Source organism: Sphaerodactylus townsendi, linkage group LG11, assembly GCF_021028975.2.
Source record: "Sphaerodactylus townsendi isolate TG3544 linkage group LG11, MPM_Stown_v2.3, whole genome shotgun sequence".
Classification (NCBI taxonomy): Eukaryota; Metazoa; Chordata; class Lepidosauria; order Squamata; family Sphaerodactylidae; genus Sphaerodactylus; species Sphaerodactylus townsendi.
Genome location: NC_059435.1, coordinates 6879655 through 6889461, shown reverse-complemented (window position 1 = coordinate 6889461; position 9807 = coordinate 6879655).

Below are 9807 nucleotides of genomic sequence, written 5' to 3'. Positions count from 1 at the left end.
CCCCCCACCCCCCCCCCCCCCCACCCCCCCCCCCCCCCACCCCCCCCCCCCCCCACCCCCCCCCCCCCCCACCCCCCCCCCCCCCCACCCCCCCCCCCCCCCACCCCCCCCCCCCCCCACCCCCCCCCCCCCCCACCCCCCCCCCCCCCCACCCCCCCCCCCCCCCACCCCCCCCCCCCCCCACCCCCCCCCCCCCCCACCCCCCCCCCCCCCCACCCCCCCCCCCCCCCACCCCCCCCCCCCCCCACCCCCCCCCCCCCCCACCCCCCCCCCCCCCCACCCCCCCCCCCCCCCACCCCCCCCCCCCCCCACCCCCCCCCCCCCCCACCCCCCCCCCCCCCCACCCCCCCCCCCCCCCACCCCCCCCCCCCCCCACCCCCCCCCCCCCCCACCCCCCCCCCCCCCCACCCCCCCCCCCCCCCACCCCCCCCCCCCCCCACCCCCCCCCCCCCCCACCCCCCCCCCCCCCCACCCCCCCCCCCCCCCACCCCCCCCCCCCCCCACCCCCCCCCCCCCCCACCCCCCCCCCCCCCCACCCCCCCCCCCCCCCACCCCCCCCCCCCCCCACCCCCCCCCCCCCCCACCCCCCCCCCCCCCCACCCCCCCCCCCCCCCACCCCCCCCCCCCCCCACCCCCCCCCCCCCCCACCCCCCCCCCCCCCCACCCCCCCCCCCCCCCACCCCCCCCCCCCCCCACCCCCCCCCCCCCCCACCCCCCCCCCCCCCCACCCCCCCCCCCCCCCACCCCCCCCCCCCCCCACCCCCCCCCCCCCCCACCCCCCCCCCCCCCCACCCCCCCCCCCCCCCACCCCCCCCCCCCCCCACCCCCCCCCCCCCCCACCCCCCCCCCCCCCCACCCCCCCCCCCCCCCACCCCCCCCCCCCCCCACCCCCCCCCCCCCCCACCCCCCCCCCCCCCCACCCCCCCCCCCCCCCACCCCCCCCCCCCCCCACCCCCCCCCCCCCCCACCCCCCCCCCCCCCCACCCCCCCCCCCCCCCACCCCCCCCCCCCCCCACCCCCCCCCCCCCCCACCCCCCCCCCCCCCCACCCCCCCCCCCCCCCACCCCCCCCCCCCCCCACCCCCCCCCCCCCCCACCCCCCCCCCCCCCCACCCCCCCCCCCCCCCACCCCCCCCCCCCCCCACCCCCCCCCCCCCCCACCCCCCCCCCCCCCCACCCCCCCCCCCCCCCACCCCCCCCCCCCCCCACCCCCCCCCCCCCCCACCCCCCCCCCCCCCCACCCCCCCCCCCCCCCACCCCCCCCCCCCCCCACCCCCCCCCCCCCCCACCCCCCCCCCCCCCCACCCCCCCCCCCCCCCACCCCCCCCCCCCCCCACCCCCCCCCCCCCCCACCCCCCCCCCCCCCCACCCCCCCCCCCCCCCACCCCCCCCCCCCCCCACCCCCCCCCCCCCCCACCCCCCCCCCCCCCCACCCCCCCCCCCCCCCACCCCCCCCCCCCCCCACCCCCCCCCCCCCCCACCCCCCCCCCCCCCCACCCCCCCCCCCCCCCACCCCCCCCCCCCCCCACCCCCCCCCCCCCCCACCCCCCCCCCCCCCCACCCCCCCCCCCCCCCACCCCCCCCCCCCCCCACCCCCCCCCCCCCCCACCCCCCCCCCCCCCCACCCCCCCCCCCCCCCACCCCCCCCCCCCCCCACCCCCCCCCCCCCCCACCCCCCCCCCCCCCCACCCCCCCCCCCCCCCACCCCCCCCCCCCCCCACCCCCCCCCCCCCCCACCCCCCCCCCCCCCCACCCCCCCCCCCCCCCACCCCCCCCCCCCCCCACCCCCCCCCCCCCCCACCCCCCCCCCCCCCCACCCCCCCCCCCCCCCACCCCCCCCCCCCCCCACCCCCCCCCCCCCCCACCCCCCCCCCCCCCCACCCCCCCCCCCCCCCACCCCCCCCCCCCCCCACCCCCCCCCCCCCCCACCCCCCCCCCCCCCCACCCCCCCCCCCCCCCACCCCCCCCCCCCCCCACCCCCCCCCCCCCCCACCCCCCCCCCCCCCCACCCCCCCCCCCCCCCACCCCCCCCCCCCCCCACCCCCCCCCCCCCCCACCCCCCCCCCCCCCCACCCCCCCCCCCCCCCACCCCCCCCCCCCCCCACCCCCCCCCCCCCCCACCCCCCCCCCCCCCCACCCCCCCCCCCCCCCACCCCCCCCCCCCCCCACCCCCCCCCCCCCCCACCCCCCCCCCCCCCCACCCCCCCCCCCCCCCACCCCCCCCCCCCCCCACCCCCCCCCCCCCCCACCCCCCCCCCCCCCCACCCCCCCCCCCCCCCACCCCCCCCCCCCCCCACCCCCCCCCCCCCCCACCCCCCCCCCCCCCCACCCCCCCCCCCCCCCACCCCCCCCCCCCCCCACCCCCCCCCCCCCCCACCCCCCCCCCCCCCCACCCCCCCCCCCCCCCACCCCCCCCCCCCCCCACCCCCCCCCCCCCCCACCCCCCCCCCCCCCCACCCCCCCCCCCCCCCACCCCCCCCCCCCCCCACCCCCCCCCCCCCCCACCCCCCCCCCCCCCCACCCCCCCCCCCCCCCACCCCCCCCCCCCCCCACCCCCCCCCCCCCCCACCCCCCCCCCCCCCCACCCCCCCCCCCCCCCACCCCCCCCCCCCCCCACCCCCCCCCCCCCCCACCCCCCCCCCCCCCCACCCCCCCCCCCCCCCACCCCCCCCCCCCCCCACCCCCCCCCCCCCCCACCCCCCCCCCCCCCCACCCCCCCCCCCCCCCACCCCCCCCCCCCCCCACCCCCCCCCCCCCCCACCCCCCCCCCCCCCCACCCCCCCCCCCCCCCACCCCCCCCCCCCCCCACCCCCCCCCCCCCCCACCCCCCCCCCCCCCCACCCCCCCCCCCCCCCACCCCCCCCCCCCCCCACCCCCCCCCCCCCCCACCCCCCCCCCCCCCCACCCCCCCCCCCCCCCACCCCCCCCCCCCCCCACCCCCCCCCCCCCCCACCCCCCCCCCCCCCCACCCCCCCCCCCCCCCACCCCCCCCCCCCCCCACCCCCCCCCCCCCCCACCCCCCCCCCCCCCCACCCCCCCCCCCCCCCACCCCCCCCCCCCCCCACCCCCCCCCCCCCCCACCCCCCCCCCCCCCCACCCCCCCCCCCCCCCACCCCCCCCCCCCCCCACCCCCCCCCCCCCCCACCCCCCCCCCCCCCCACCCCCCCCCCCCCCCACCCCCCCCCCCCCCCACCCCCCCCCCCCCCCACCCCCCCCCCCCCCCACCCCCCCCCCCCCCCACCCCCCCCCCCCCCCACCCCCCCCCCCCCCCACCCCCCCCCCCCCCCACCCCCCCCCCCCCCCACCCCCCCCCCCCCCCACCCCCCCCCCCCCCCACCCCCCCCCCCCCCCACCCCCCCCCCCCCCCACCCCCCCCCCCCCCCACCCCCCCCCCCCCCCACCCCCCCCCCCCCCCACCCCCCCCCCCCCCCACCCCCCCCCCCCCCCACCCCCCCCCCCCCCCACCCCCCCCCCCCCCCACCCCCCCCCCCCCCCACCCCCCCCCCCCCCCACCCCCCCCCCCCCCCACCCCCCCCCCCCCCCACCCCCCCCCCCCCCCACCCCCCCCCCCCCCCACCCCCCCCCCCCCCCACCCCCCCCCCCCCCCACCCCCCCCCCCCCCCACCCCCCCCCCCCCCCACCCCCCCCCCCCCCCACCCCCCCCCCCCCCCACCCCCCCCCCCCCCCACCCCCCCCCCCCCCCACCCCCCCCCCCCCCCACCCCCCCCCCCCCCCACCCCCCCCCCCCCCCACCCCCCCCCCCCCCCACCCCCCCCCCCCCCCACCCCCCCCCCCCCCCACCCCCCCCCCCCCCCACCCCCCCCCCCCCCCACCCCCCCCCCCCCCCACCCCCCCCCCCCCCCACCCCCCCCCCCCCCCACCCCCCCCCCCCCCCACCCCCCCCCCCCCCCACCCCCCCCCCCCCCCACCCCCCCCCCCCCCCACCCCCCCCCCCCCCCACCCCCCCCCCCCCCCACCCCCCCCCCCCCCCACCCCCCCCCCCCCCCACCCCCCCCCCCCCCCACCCCCCCCCCCCCCCACCCCCCCCCCCCCCCACCCCCCCCCCCCCCCACCCCCCCCCCCCCCCACCCCCCCCCCCCCCCACCCCCCCCCCCCCCCACCCCCCCCCCCCCCCACCCCCCCCCCCCCCCACCCCCCCCCCCCCCCACCCCCCCCCCCCCCCACCCCCCCCCCCCCCCACCCCCCCCCCCCCCCACCCCCCCCCCCCCCCACCCCCCCCCCCCCCCACCCCCCCCCCCCCCCACCCCCCCCCCCCCCCACCCCCCCCCCCCCCCACCCCCCCCCCCCCCCACCCCCCCCCCCCCCCACCCCCCCCCCCCCCCACCCCCCCCCCCCCCCACCCCCCCCCCCCCCCACCCCCCCCCCCCCCCACCCCCCCCCCCCCCCACCCCCCCCCCCCCCCACCCCCCCCCCCCCCCACCCCCCCCCCCCCCCACCCCCCCCCCCCCCCACCCCCCCCCCCCCCCACCCCCCCCCCCCCCCACCCCCCCCCCCCCCCACCCCCCCCCCCCCCCACCCCCCCCCCCCCCCACCCCCCCCCCCCCCCACCCCCCCCCCCCCCCACCCCCCCCCCCCCCCACCCCCCCCCCCCCCCACCCCCCCCCCCCCCCACCCCCCCCCCCCCCCACCCCCCCCCCCCCCCACCCCCCCCCCCCCCCACCCCCCCCCCCCCCCACCCCCCCCCCCCCCCACCCCCCCCCCCCCCCACCCCCCCCCCCCCCCACCCCCCCCCCCCCCCACCCCCCCCCCCCCCCACCCCCCCCCCCCCCCACCCCCCCCCCCCCCCACCCCCCCCCCCCCCCACCCCCCCCCCCCCCCACCCCCCCCCCCCCCCACCCCCCCCCCCCCCCACCCCCCCCCCCCCCCACCCCCCCCCCCCCCCACCCCCCCCCCCCCCCACCCCCCCCCCCCCCCACCCCCCCCCCCCCCCACCCCCCCCCCCCCCCACCCCCCCCCCCCCCCACCCCCCCCCCCCCCCACCCCCCCCCCCCCCCACCCCCCCCCCCCCCCACCCCCCCCCCCCCCCACCCCCCCCCCCCCCCACCCCCCCCCCCCCCCACCCCCCCCCCCCCCCACCCCCCCCCCCCCCCACCCCCCCCCCCCCCCACCCCCCCCCCCCCCCACCCCCCCCCCCCCCCACCCCCCCCCCCCCCCACCCCCCCCCCCCCCCACCCCCCCCCCCCCCCACCCCCCCCCCCCCCCACCCCCCCCCCCCCCCACCCCCCCCCCCCCCCACCCCCCCCCCCCCCCACCCCCCCCCCCCCCCACCCCCCCCCCCCCCCACCCCCCCCCCCCCCCACCCCCCCCCCCCCCCACCCCCCCCCCCCCCCACCCCCCCCCCCCCCCACCCCCCCCCCCCCCCACCCCCCCCCCCCCCCACCCCCCCCCCCCCCCACCCCCCCCCCCCCCCACCCCCCCCCCCCCCCACCCCCCCCCCCCCCCACCCCCCCCCCCCCCCACCCCCCCCCCCCCCCACCCCCCCCCCCCCCCACCCCCCCCCCCCCCCACCCCCCCCCCCCCCCACCCCCCCCCCCCCCCACCCCCCCCCCCCCCCACCCCCCCCCCCCCCCACCCCCCCCCCCCCCCACCCCCCCCCCCCCCCACCCCCCCCCCCCCCCACCCCCCCCCCCCCCCACCCCCCCCCCCCCCCACCCCCCCCCCCCCCCACCCCCCCCCCCCCCCACCCCCCCCCCCCCCCACCCCCCCCCCCCCCCACCCCCCCCCCCCCCCACCCCCCCCCCCCCCCACCCCCCCCCCCCCCCACCCCCCCCCCCCCCCACCCCCCCCCCCCCCCACCCCCCCCCCCCCCCACCCCCCCCCCCCCCCACCCCCCCCCCCCCCCACCCCCCCCCCCCCCCACCCCCCCCCCCCCCCACCCCCCCCCCCCCCCACCCCCCCCCCCCCCCACCCCCCCCCCCCCCCACCCCCCCCCCCCCCCACCCCCCCCCCCCCCCACCCCCCCCCCCCCCCACCCCCCCCCCCCCCCACCCCCCCCCCCCCCCACCCCCCCCCCCCCCCACCCCCCCCCCCCCCCACCCCCCCCCCCCCCCACCCCCCCCCCCCCCCACCCCCCCCCCCCCCCACCCCCCCCCCCCCCCACCCCCCCCCCCCCCCACCCCCCCCCCCCCCCACCCCCCCCCCCCCCCACCCCCCCCCCCCCCCACCCCCCCCCCCCCCCACCCCCCCCCCCCCCCACCCCCCCCCCCCCCCACCCCCCCCCCCCCCCACCCCCCCCCCCCCCCACCCCCCCCCCCCCCCACCCCCCCCCCCCCCCACCCCCCCCCCCCCCCACCCCCCCCCCCCCCCACCCCCCCCCCCCCCCACCCCCCCCCCCCCCCACCCCCCCCCCCCCCCACCCCCCCCCCCCCCCACCCCCCCCCCCCCCCACCCCCCCCCCCCCCCACCCCCCCCCCCCCCCACCCCCCCCCCCCCCCACCCCCCCCCCCCCCCACCCCCCCCCCCCCCCACCCCCCCCCCCCCCCACCCCCCCCCCCCCCCACCCCCCCCCCCCCCCACCCCCCCCCCCCCCCACCCCCCCCCCCCCCCACCCCCCCCCCCCCCCACCCCCCCCCCCCCCCACCCCCCCCCCCCCCCACCCCCCCCCCCCCCCACCCCCCCCCCCCCCCACCCCCCCCCCCCCCCACCCCCCCCCCCCCCCACCCCCCCCCCCCCCCACCCCCCCCCCCCCCCACCCCCCCCCCCCCCCACCCCCCCCCCCCCCCACCCCCCCCCCCCCCCACCCCCCCCCCCCCCCACCCCCCCCCCCCCCCACCCCCCCCCCCCCCCACCCCCCCCCCCCCCCACCCCCCCCCCCCCCCACCCCCCCCCCCCCCCACCCCCCCCCCCCCCCACCCCCCCCCCCCCCCACCCCCCCCCCCCCCCACCCCCCCCCCCCCCCACCCCCCCCCCCCCCCACCCCCCCCCCCCCCCACCCCCCCCCCCCCCCACCCCCCCCCCCCCCCACCCCCCCCCCCCCCCACCCCCCCCCCCCCCCACCCCCCCCCCCCCCCACCCCCCCCCCCCCCCACCCCCCCCCCCCCCCACCCCCCCCCCCCCCCACCCCCCCCCCCCCCCACCCCCCCCCCCCCCCACCCCCCCCCCCCCCCACCCCCCCCCCCCCCCACCCCCCCCCCCCCCCACCCCCCCCCCCCCCCACCCCCCCCCCCCCCCACCCCCCCCCCCCCCCACCCCCCCCCCCCCCCACCCCCCCCCCCCCCCACCCCCCCCCCCCCCCACCCCCCCCCCCCCCCACCCCCCCCCCCCCCCACCCCCCCCCCCCCCCACCCCCCCCCCCCCCCACCCCCCCCCCCCCCCACCCCCCCCCCCCCCCACCCCCCCCCCCCCCCACCCCCCCCCCCCCCCACCCCCCCCCCCCCCCACCCCCCCCCCCCCCCACCCCCCCCCCCCCCCACCCCCCCCCCCCCCCACCCCCCCCCCCCCCCACCCCCCCCCCCCCCCACCCCCCCCCCCCCCCACCCCCCCCCCCCCCCACCCCCCCCCCCCCCCACCCCCCCCCCCCCCCACCCCCCCCCCCCCCCACCCCCCCCCCCCCCCACCCCCCCCCCCCCCCACCCCCCCCCCCCCCCACCCCCCCCCCAATGGGTGACGTGTTTTATGTGTTAGTGCTTATTTAGACGTTACCTACATCTTTGTTACCTTTACAAGATCTACCAGACCACGACCACACAGCCTGGAAAGTCCACAACAACCTTCTTCTGGTTTTGGCTGTCATATCCAGTGATGGTTGCAAGGGACTAAACGAAATGGTCTGTTGTAGCGAAATAAAAGTCCAGTAGCCCCTTGAGGATTAAGAACATTTATCTGAATAGTTGTTATGAATCACAACTCACTTCTTCAGGCTTGTGGAAACTGAATTTGGAAGCCTACTTAAGGGTGAGTGGAAGGAGTTAAAGCAGACAGGGAATTTCATCAATCTTTCAAGTGTAGGGAAAAGGAGACAGAAAGTTTAGGCATAAATCCCATTAAAAACCTCAACACTGAGCTGTGTGTCTGAAACAGAATTAGTCGTTACAAATGAGGGATGCAGAAATGGTTTGAACAGACAAACAAAGCGGTAAGTTTAAAAACTATTTATTATTTACTTTATTTATACTCTGCCTTTCTCTCCAGTGGGGACCTAAAGCAGCTCACGCCACTTCCCCCCCTGTGAAGTAGGGCAGGCTGAGAGCAGAGGTGTAGCTAGGGGAAATGGAGCCCGGTGCAAAATCGGAGTGTTGCTACCCCCATGTTTGTGTTTTTTGTATTTTTAAGTGTTTTTTTTCAGTTTTCAGCCTGCAGGGGGCATAGTTTTTAGGCTAGCAGCATCAACATTTCAGGGTATCTTTAGGAGACTCTCCTGATGATACCTCCCAGGATTAGTGAAGTTTGGTTCAGGGGGTCCAAAGTTAAGGACCCTCAAAAGGGTAGCCCCATCTACTATTAGCTCCCATTGGAAACAATGAGAGATGGGGACACCCCCTTTGGACCCCCCCCAAACCAAACTTCACCATGGCCAACCTGGCTGGTATCAGCAGGAGACTATCCTGATGATGCCACCTAAGTTTAGTGAAGTTTGGTTCAGGGGGTTGCATGAGCCTGTGATGTCGTTCTGGCCCCCCAGTAGCTTTGCATGCCAGATGACAAATAGCTTGCTGACTTCACCAGCAAGTTTTCTCCCAGGCTTCCAAAGAATAATCTCCTCTGCGGGAGTTTCCTCCTCCAGACAAAATAAAACAAGACAAGAAAGCTCCCGGCTACAAGATGTTACGGAAGTCCAATAGCCTTTTTATTCAGAAACCAAGAAACTCTCCTCAGGTAGTCAAGAGAGACTGGATAACAGTTTCCAGAAGCCAAACCTCTGAGTATGTTTTCAGCCAAAGATTTCCCAGCCTGGTTGTCCTCATCTGTTATCTGATCTTCCTAGCCCACAGCTGGTGCTTGTTCTATCAGCCATTAATCACCCTCAGGTGTTTCCATTTCTAGGATATAACCTCCTTTCCTACAGGCAACACCCCAACTGGTAGTGCTCGAGGCTGCCATGCAACTCCTACATACAGGGGTCCAAAGTTAGGGACCCTCAAAAGGGTAGCTCCATCTACTATTAGCTCCCATTGGAAACAATGGGGGATGGGGCGCCTTCTTTGGGGGTCCATAACCTTGGACCCCCTGAGCCAAACTTCACCAAACTTGGCTGGTATCATCAGGAGTGTTGCCAGATGATATCCTGAAATTTTGGTGCCGCTATCTTAAAAACTGCGCCCCCTGCCGGCCGACAAAGTAAAAACATTAAAAATATAAAAAATACATTTTTGCTGCCCCCCAGGCACGCGCCCGGTACAACGTGCACCCCCTGTCCCGTGGTAGCTACGCCACTGGCTGAGAGTGTGATTGGCCCAAGATCACCCAGCAAGGTTCCATGGCATGAATGGGGATTTGAACCTGGCTCTCCAAGATCCTAATCCAGCGCTCTAATCCCTAATCTACACTGGCATACACCCAATGGTCATTTGGGCTTTCTCTCCTCCCTCAGGAGACTGCCTGGTGGAATCATGTCCAGTGGTGCTGGGGGGGTGGGAAGTGGTGCTCCTGAGCTGTGGGGGCAGAGTTTTATATGACAAAGTTGGCTGCAAGGGGGGGGGGGAGGTCACAGAGGGCGATTTCCATCCTGCCAATCAAACTCTCCTTTCCATCGGTTCTTTTCTATGTCATTATTCAATTATCCCTGTTCATATTTTATGCTGCTTTTGCAGTTTCAAAAATCAGAATTTGCAAATGTTGATCTGTTTTA